Source organism: Pelophylax lessonae (genome assembly GCF_965119305.1).
Source record: "Pelophylax lessonae genome assembly, chromosome: 3".
Taxonomy (NCBI): Eukaryota; Metazoa; Chordata; class Amphibia; order Anura; family Ranidae; genus Pelophylax; species Pelophylax lessonae.
This window is the reverse complement of record NC_138770.1, coordinates 671779930-671790464: the sequence shown is the minus strand read 5'-3', so window position 1 is coordinate 671790464 and position 10535 is coordinate 671779930.

The window sequence follows — 10535 nt, the reverse complement described above, 5'->3', positions numbered from 1 at the left end:
CTGATGGACTCCATGGCAGCATACGTAAGGGTTAACCCCACTCCCATAAACCCCACTGGCCATCTCTGGTGGGAGAACACGCCGTAACGGCTGTTAGACTTTGTATGTGGCTTGTACCCCACTCTTTAAGGGTTTTCTGCACAATGCGCCTCAGCAGAGATTCCATTTGCTGGAAATCCCCATCCCCTTTTCCAACCGCCTGGGCTTGGTATGGCTCACACAGAGACTTGTCCTCTGAGACCCAAGTCCTGCATCCCCAACAGGCTCCTTCCATGAAGCAGCTGACATGGCGGTCGATGGGGTGCCTAAAGGAGGATTCAGAGGTTCTACAATGAAGGCTGGACCTTGACGGTGACCAATGACGACTAAATCTGGAAGAATGTTGATGTAGTGACCCGAATGAGGTCTTCATCATCTTACGTCGTGTATTGTCAATCTGACCAAGAAGGAATTAAAAAAACATAAAAAGAAATAGGGCAGAAAGGAAAGGGTTAAAAACCCAACAAGAGTACCCAGGCAAGCAAGAAAAGGAAAGGGTTACACCCATTCTCTCATCCTCACTACACTGGCCACAAGGGGGGGGGGGGGGGGGGAAGATGATACATCCATAGTGTGGAAACTGCAAAGACAGCCAACCTGCACAGGTGATAGAACTATCAGGATCACACACACACAGTCCGCACACAAGGATGTTATTGCAGAGCATATACCTGGGATGATTGCACACAGCATTTAGGGAAAACTGCTGCAAGCTGCCCACAGAGAAATCCCAATAGCAACAGTAGTGACCACTGATTGAATTTCTACACTGTAATGACACCACCACCGCCCACAGCGCACATGCGCTGAGTCCCTGGGCAGGAGTAACCCAGGGACGCCAGGCCGGAAGAGAGTGCGGGGGCTTGGAATGCAAATGCTCTCCAGCCGCCATAAGCTGGAAGCCACTAGAGCCAGGGAAAAAAACAGACAAACGCGCACAACTGCTGCCATGGAATATGCAAAATAAAAGTATACATCACCACACATGGCATCCCCCATGACCATGGTTGGATCCAGAAGACGCTGCTGCATGGGCCCAGGGCGTTTATGGCCACCTGCTAAAAGCTTGGCTCTTAGGCCGTACTGCCGCTTTGCTTGCCAATGGCCAAGCTTAAGCTCTTCATGGCACCGAATCCATCACCCTTTTCCACCCCGCTAATAGCTGGGGACTGCTGGAGACTCCACACATCTTCCGGGGCACAGCTTGCCGAACAACCAGGCCTTGATTGTGGGCACTTAATCCAAGGTAAGACTTTAACCATTCTGGTCCTTAGAACAAAAAAAGAATGCAGCCTCTGGCTCAGAGTAAAGATTTATAGGTGTGGGGTGCTATAGGGGAAGAGAGGAGGTAGGGTTAACCCATACGTATGCTGCCATGGAGTTATGGGAGTGGGGTCCTATAGGGGATTAGTGGAGGCGGGGTTAACCCATACGTATGCTGCCATGGATTTATGGGAGTGGGGTCTTATAGGGGGCAGTGGAGGCGGGGTTAACCCATACGTATGCTGCCATGGAGTTATGGGAGTGGGGTCCTATAGGGGATTAGTGGAGGCGTGGTTAACCCATACGTATGCTGCCATGGATTTATGGGAGTGGGGTCCTATAGGGGATTAGTGGAGGCAGGGTTAACCCATACGTATGCTGCCATGGATTTATGGGAGTGGGGTCCTATAGGTGAGGAGTGGAGGTGGGATTAACCCATACGTATGCTGCCATGGATTTATGGGAGTGGGGTCCTATAGGGGAGGAGTGGAGGCGGGATTAACCCATACGTATGCTGCCATGGAGTCCATCTAGAAAAGTCGTTTTCTTTAGTCCAAGTTGACTATTTAAGTACCAAAGCTAGAGGGTCAGCATGCCAGCAAGAAAGAGGTGAGGAATGGCAGCCTTTATGATTCCTTAGGACTGGTGTCCTTTAAAAAGTTACGTCAGTCTCCCAACCCATTTATGTCAATTTCCTGATGTTATCAGAAGGTTGGGCTCTCACCAGAATTCTATGTAATTCTACTCCCCCCTCCCCCCACTCAATGTACATAAAGCAAGAGCTAAGATATCCAAGTCATTTACTTTGAACTATGAACAGGCTTCTATATATACAGATAAAACTTTAAAAAAATAAACCAACAACCTGTAGTAGTCCTACACAAGGACATCCTAACACTAAGTCAAGGCATGAAGTTGGCATTATACTTTGATATTCCTATCATTTATATTACTAAATAGATTCTGAAAAATACGGATAAATAAAATAATTTGGGCTGTTCACCCTTCGTCACGACTATTACTTATTTCCTTTAAGCGATGGATAACGTAATCTACATTTTCTCGATCGACCTCAGTAAAAACAAACATACAGGTAAAAAAAAAAAAAAAATGTAATCTCACGGACTGTTTCTTAACCAGAGAATACTGAATACAGTCCGAGTTGTGTCCCAGGGGTCATGGACGGACTAGGATCTGTCCTACCTGGAGAATACATGGTCTAGGTCAGTGATGGCGAACCTTGGCACCCTAGATGTTTTGGAACTACATTTCCCATAATGCTCAGGCACTCTGCAGTGTAGTTTAGCATCATGGGAAATGTAGTTCCAAAACATCTGGGGTGCCAAGGTTCACCATTGCTGGCCTAGGTGGTTATCTAAGAGGTCACAGGTGGATTAGGATCTTTCAGGGTCAAGGATGTTCTAGTTAATCCCTTATGAATGCATGGGCTGGGGGTAGAGCTGCACGATTCTGGCCAAAATGAGAATCACAATTTTTTTGCTTGGAATAAAGATCACGATTCTCTGTGTAACATCTTTTACATTATGAAAAAAATTGGGATAACTTTACGGTTTTGTTTTATTTTTTTATTCATTAAAGTGTATTAATTGCGTTTGAAAGACTGCTGCGCAAATACAGTGTGACATAAAAATTTACAACAATCACCATTTTATTCTGCAGGGTCTCTGCTAAAAAAAAAAAAAAATATATAAATGTTTGGGGGTTCTAACTACTTTTCTAGGAAAAATAAACTGATTTAACTTGCAAGCAACAAGTGTAGGAAAAAGGTTTAGTCTTTAAGAGGTTAAACTTCCTTCCTCCAGCAGAGGGAAAGAAAAGATACAATGTAATCATTTGTGTTTACAGTTCAGTGGGAGACTAATGCTGATAGGCTTTTGCGGGAGGCTCTTTTTTTTTTTTGACAGCTGCTCCCTCACAGCTATGTAAAGAATCGAGCAAGTGTCATGTTAAGATCGTCAGGGGGAGTGAATCGCGATCTCGATTCTGTTACGATTAATCGTGCAGCTCTAGCTGGGGGATTTCTGAAAGGTCAGGGATGGAAAAGGACCTTTCTTCCTGAAGAACGCATGATCTGGCTAGTGTCTGAGAGGTCAGGGACGGACTAGGATCTTTCTTTGGAGAATACACAGCCTGGGTGGCAAATGAGTAGTCAGGAACATTCTAGAATCTTTCCTCCCTTAAGAATGCATGACCTAGGGTTGGTTTATAAGAGGTCAGGGATAGACTAGAATCCTTCCTCCAGGAGAAAAAAAAAACAACCTGGGTAGTTTCTGAGAGGTCAGAGATGAACAAAGAAATGTTCCTACCTGGGGACTGCACAGCCTGGGTGGTATCTGAAGAGTCAGGAACAAACTAGGGCAGCGATGGTGAACTTTGGCACCCCATTTCCCATGATGCTCATGCACTCTACAGTATAGTTGATCATCATGGGAAATGTAGTTCCAAAACATCTGGGGTGCCATGGTTTGCCATCACTGGACTAGGGTCTTCGTTTGAAGAATGCATGGCCTGGGTGGTATCTAAGAAGTTGGACTTCTAGAATTTTTTTCTCCCTCAAAAATGCACAACCTGGGCAATGTCTAGGACAGGGATCTTCAAACTACGGCCCTCCAGCTGTTGCAGAACTACACGTCCCATGAGGCATTGTAAAACTCTGACATTCACAGACATGACTAGGCATGATGGGAATTGTAGACATGATGGGAATTGTAGTTCCTGAACAACTGGAGGGCCACAGTTTGGAGACCCCTGGTCTAGGAGGTCAGCAACGGACTAGGATCTTTTCCGGCACCCCGAACAGACCATCTGCTCAGATCCACCACAAACCAGCAACTGGAAAACTCACACGCCGCTACAAAATCCCATAGGCCACGTGCTTGTCTGCGGTTCTGTGATATTTACTATGAGGATAATAATAATGCCAAGTGGCCCCATAGAGGAGAGTTATGGTATTTACACAACCGAAGCGGGTGTGGCGTCATGTTTGGCAGAGCTCAGAGCCAGCTGTGAAAATGAACATAGTCCTTATCAATGACTCACCACCCGGGGAGGGGGTTGGGGGGGGGGGGGGGGGGAGACCTCCGACAACCACGTTCATTCACAAAGCTGCAACTTAGAAATCCGGTGCCGGCAGCCAGGCACAGCACCACACAATTTAAAGTGAATCTCCGGCTTTGCTTCGAAAAAAAAAAAAAAAAATTTAAAATCTGCAACAGGTTCTATAAAATGATTTAACATCCGTAGAAGATTTCATGTTTTATTGTCACAGTGTGCAAGTGAGATAAGTGGGGCAATAAAGGCACCTAAAATAGGAATTATCTGCAGTCACCGCCATAAAAATGTGACATTTTATTATCACCGAGACAGAAGGATCCCCATGCAAGTTTAATAAAGTTTTACAAGGAAAAGAGGAGGGGGACAAATATAAATTTAATGGGGGGGGGGGGTCACAAGGCTTTACTATAAATATAGAACAGGAGGGGGAATTACATCACATGACTTCACTGTAAAATGTAGAATGGGGGGGTCACGACTTCCATATAAATGTAAAACATGTGGGGGGGGGGGGTGTATGGCTTCAGTAGAGGTGTAGAATGGGAGGGGGGGTGTCACATGATTTCATTACATAAATAGAATGGGGGGGTTGGGTCACATGAATTTACTATAAATGTAATATGGGGGGTGGGGTCACATGACTTCACTATCAATGCAAAATCGGGGGGAGGGGGTGTTCATGACTTTATCTTAAGTTTATAATGGAGGGGTGTTTCATGACTTCACTGTAAATGTAGAACGGGGGGGGGGTTACAAAACTTTACTACAGATGTATAACGGGGTCACAAATGATAATCCTTCCGAAACAACATGATCCTTTGTATGGATCATCACACATTTGGCACTTTTCCACTTCAAGTACCAGCTCGGCTCTACTCGGCCCTGCTTGGCCCGGTTTGCTTTTCCACTGCTGGTACCGCATGGTACGGTGTTTGAACGGTTCGGTACGGTTTGGTACGGTTTGCTCTTCCACTAAAGTAGTACTAAAGTTAAGTGGGTGGGATAACAACGATTCTCTGACCAATCAGTGGCTAGTAGTGACTGCATGCAAAGGATTGTGGGATATGGTACCGGTATGGTACCTCTCGGAACCACAATCGAGGTGGTACTGCTTTAGAGAGCCGTACCGTTCGGTTCCATGTAGTGGAAAAGCGCCGATGTACCGTACCGTACCGAACCGTTCCTACACCGTACCATGCGGTACCAGCAGTGGAAAAGCACAAAAGCGAGCCGAACCGTTCGGTTTCATGCAGTGGAAAAGCGCCAATTGTGTTCATAAATACTCATCAAAAAGGGAAAAAATATATTTAGGGGAAGGAATCAGTGTTACGCGTTTCATGGATTACATTGGATTCCACATTCCAAGTTACAGTGTTTGAGCTTTGTAACATTTTTTGCTTCCTAAAAAAATGGCAACAGATCGCACTCAGGGCGCCGTCTCACTGTGACCAAAGCAGAACCAGGCAGTGTAAGATGGCTTCAGCTCTGCTCGCCACCCGCAGGAGAGGTCCCTCAGACGCAATTCGCCCCCCCCCCCCAGCAGGCTTAATCTTTCAGGCCTCAGCAATTTAGCCCACTAGGGGCAAAACGTGTCTGGGAGTCCTCTCCTGTGGGTGGAAAGCAGAGCAGAGCTGAACCCATTTTACACTATCTGGTTTGGTTTTGGTCACAGTGAGACAACGCCCTGATTGCAATATTTTGCCATTTTTCTGTAGCACATTGTAGCCCAACAAACTGTTTTATACGATCTGCACCAGTTCATTACGTCATGCTGGACCCATGCCCAGCACCTGAGCAGGCACATTGCTAGGGCCCCTGGCCACAGAGGCCCCATGCTCAACACCTGAGCAGGCACATTGTTAGGGACCCGAGAGCCACACTGCACATGCTGGCCTCATGCCCGGTACCTGAGCAGGCACATTTCAAGGAACCCCAGCCATACTGCTCATGCTGGCCCCATGCCCATCACCTGAGCAGACACATTGCTAGGGACCCCAGCCACACTGCACATGCTGGCCTCATGCCCGGTACCTGAGCAGGCACATTGCTAGGGACCGCAGCCACACTGCGCATGCTGGCCCCATGCCCGGCACCTGAGCAGGCACATTGCTAGGAACCCCAGCCACCATGCTCATGCTGGCCCCATGCCCATCACCTGAGCAGGCACATTGCTAGGGACCCCAGCCACACTGTGCATGCTGGCCCCATGCCCAGCACCTGAGCAGACACATTGCTAGGGACCAGCCACACTGCGCATGCACGCCACGTGCCCCACACCTGAGCAGGCTCACTACAAAAAAGGACCTAGTCGCAATTGCATGGCACCCACACACACACAAATTAAGAAAACACACGAGATAGAAAAAAGTAGAAACATGATTTTATGGAATATGTAGCAACTGTGAATGCTTGTAATTGATTGGTGTTTGGTCCAGCTACCTTATGACGTCTAAAAGTGAAAACAAAAAAAAAAAACACTTCAGCTTTCACAGACAACGCCAGATATTGTCCTCATATGTCACGCTCTGCTAATTGCACATCTTCCTACAAAGGAAATGAAACCAACAGACACGCCAGGTTTGAGATTTGCAATTCAAATGAGTGGATTCTCATGTAAAGAGACTGTAATCTGAGGATAGAAAGACAAAACCAAACATTCTCCTCCTTCCCAACTGCCGTTCCCAAGAACATACCGGATACCACTCCGGCCTATAAAAGTACCAATAAATCAAGAAAAGATACATTTTATCACTTCACCTCCATTCACACCTGAGGGGGACGCTCAACATGAAGATTCCTATTGTACTCACAGCTGCCCCGTCACACCGGAGCCTCACACCTGCTGCTGGTCACAGAATTACGTACATGGGCTTTTTTTTTTTTGGGCATAATCAGGTGTTTTTGGCCCCATAGACTTGAATAGGCCGTCATACAACTTAACAGCCTAAAAGTCAGACCTGCACCTTTTTAGTCAGCCCATCGCACTAACGCAACTCTGCTGGTGATGTTCGTTGGGGTGCCATTCACAATGATTGCACTGCATCACACCACTGTAAGAAGCGTGTGGTGCCTCATGTTGCAATAAACGCACATGGTAAGGTGCACATTCCCGCAGTGTGAATACGGCCTAATGGGAATGCTTGAAAAACGCACCAAAAAAAAAAAAAAAAATTCCCCCCGTGATGCCCAATACAAGGACCTCTACGACCCCAGCTATGGCAATTACTAGGACCTCTATGACCCCAATGATGGCAATTACTAGGACCTCTATGACCCCAATGATGCCCATTACAAGAACCTCGACAACCCCAGTGTTACCTATTACAAGAACCTCGACGACCCCAGTGATGTCCATTACTAGAACCTCGACGACCCCAGTGATGCCCATTACTAGAACCTCGACGACCCCAGTGATGCCCATTACTAGAACCTCGACGACCCCAGTGATGCCCATTACTAGAACCTTGATGACCCCAGTGATGCCCATTACAAGAACCTCAACGACCCCAGTGTTGCCCATCACTAGAACCTCAACGACCCCAGTGATGCCCATTACTAGAACCTCGACGACCCCAGTGATGCCCATTACTAGAACCTCGATGACCCCAGTGATGCCCATTACAAGAACCTCAACGACCCCAGTCTTGCCCATCACTAGAACCTCAACGACCCCAGTGATGCCCATTACTAGAACCTCGACGACCCCAGTGATGCCCATTACTAGAACCTCGACGACCCCAGTGATACCCATTACTAGAACCTCGACAATCCCAGTGATGCCCATTACTAGAACCTCGACGACCCCAGTGATGCCCATTACTAGAACCTCGACAATCCCAGTGATGCCCATTACTAGAACCTCGACGACCCCAGTGATGCCCATTACTAGAACCTCGACGACCCCAGTGATGCCCATTACAAGAACCTCAACAACCCCTGTGTTGCCCATTACAAGAACCTCAACGACCCCAGTGATGCCCATTACAAAAACCTCAACAACCCCAGCGATGCCCATTACAAGAACCTCAACAACCCCAGTGATGCCCATTACAAGAACCTCAACGACCCCAGTGATGCCCATTACAAGAACCTCGACGACCCCAGTGATGCCCATTACAAGAACCTCGACGACCCCAGTGATGCCCATTACTAGAACCTCGACGACCCCAGTGATGCCCATTACAAAAACCTCAACAACCCCAGTGTTGCCCATTACAAGAGCCTCGACGACACCAGTGATGCCCATTACAAGAACCTCAACAACCCCAGTGATGCCCCATTACAAGAACCTCGACAACCCCAGTAACGTCCATTAGAAGAACCTCTACAGCCCAACAAACCTATTTTTGTTCACATAAAAACGAACAATCATGTTTGCGTGGGCTGGAACATAATCTTATATTTGTTCAGGAATAGATAAGAAGGGCCTGGAGACAATGGGATAATATCGTATCCATGAGCAAAGTGATCATTACGTATCAATAAAATCTGATTAGTTGTATGAGGTTTGTATGTGAACAGAAATAAAAAAAAGGTCACGTTACAATGTATCTTCTCTCTATGGATATTGGACGGATTATGACCAGTGGGATCTCCGGTATGTTCCGTTACATCGGGATACAAAATATGACCACAACTATGCAACCCGGCCGGCACCATGATGAACTACAGAGCAGTACATTTAGGAAGCGATAATCCCGACGCTGCACTCGTTCCCGAACAATGGCAGGAAGGAGGCCGGGGAGCAGGAAATCCTTACAGATCTTTCCATCTCACTTTCACTTCTTGTCTGTTCTGGAGAAACAGGCCGAGCTCCATTCTGACATCGAACATTTGCACATGAATGATACTTCGATGTTATCTAGGGACCGGTGTAGCCGGATCACTGAAAGATTGGGCAGCCACTGAGACCCTTGCCGATATCACACTGCACAGGATTAAAGGGCCAGGCAAAAAAAAAAAAATGTTCCAGCATCTATTTTACACCAAGTTAGGGCTGATATTTAACCACTTGCTGACCAGCCGCCACACTTTTACTGCGGCAGGTCGACTCTATTATGCGAAACGATGTACCTGTACGTCATTTCGTGTAATAGCTAGTGGGGGCGTGCGCTGATTGGCCAGAGGGGGAGCCATTCAGCAGGCTGCCGGCCACCCGCAATCGCTCCCCATAGAGACAGAATGGCGGGTCGGCCGATGTACACAAGGCAGACCGCTAGTCTGTCACAGATGAACACAGAGATCCTGTATTCCTGCTATTCAGGAACAAGGATCTCTGTGTTCATCTAGTGCAGTGATGGCGAACCTTGGCACCCCAGATGTTTTGAAACTACATATCCCATGATGCTCAACTACACTGCAGAGTGCAGGAGCATCATGGGAAATGTAGTTTCAAAACATCTGGGGTGCCGAGGGACTCCATCACTGGCCTAGGGGATGCTTTCTACGTGTGTGGGGGAAGGACTCGCTAGATCAGTGATGGTGAACCTTGACACCCCCAGATGTTTTTGAACTATATTTCCCATGATGCTCAACTACACTGTAGGAGCATCATGGTAAATGAAGTTTCAAAACATCTGGGGTGCCAAGGGTCTCCATCGCTGGCCTAGGGGGTGCTTTCTAACTGTGTGGGGGAGGGACTCAGCAGTGATGGTGAACCTTGGCACCCGAGATGTTTTAAAACTACATTTCCCATAATGCTTAACTACAATGCAGAGTGCATGAGCATCATGGGAAACGTAGTTCCAAAACATCTGGGGTGCCAAGCTTTACCATCACTAATCTAATGAGTCCCTCCCCCACACAGTTAGAAAGCATCCCCTAGGACAGTGATGGTGAACCTTGGCACCCCAGATGTTTTAGAACTACATTTCCCATGATGCTCAACTACACTGCAGAGTGCAGAAGCATCATGGGAAATTAAGTTTCAAAACATCTGGGGTGCCAAGGTTCGCCATCACTGCCCCAGGCTCACACTTAACCCTTTGATCGCCCACTGGTGTTAACCCCTTTACTGCCAGTGTCTTTAGTACAGTAACAGTGCATATTTTTAGCACTGATTACTGTAGCAATGTCACTGGTCCCCCAAAAGTGTCAGTTAAGTGTCCGAACTGTTGGCTACAATGTCGCAGTCCCGCTATAAAATCGCTGATCGCCGC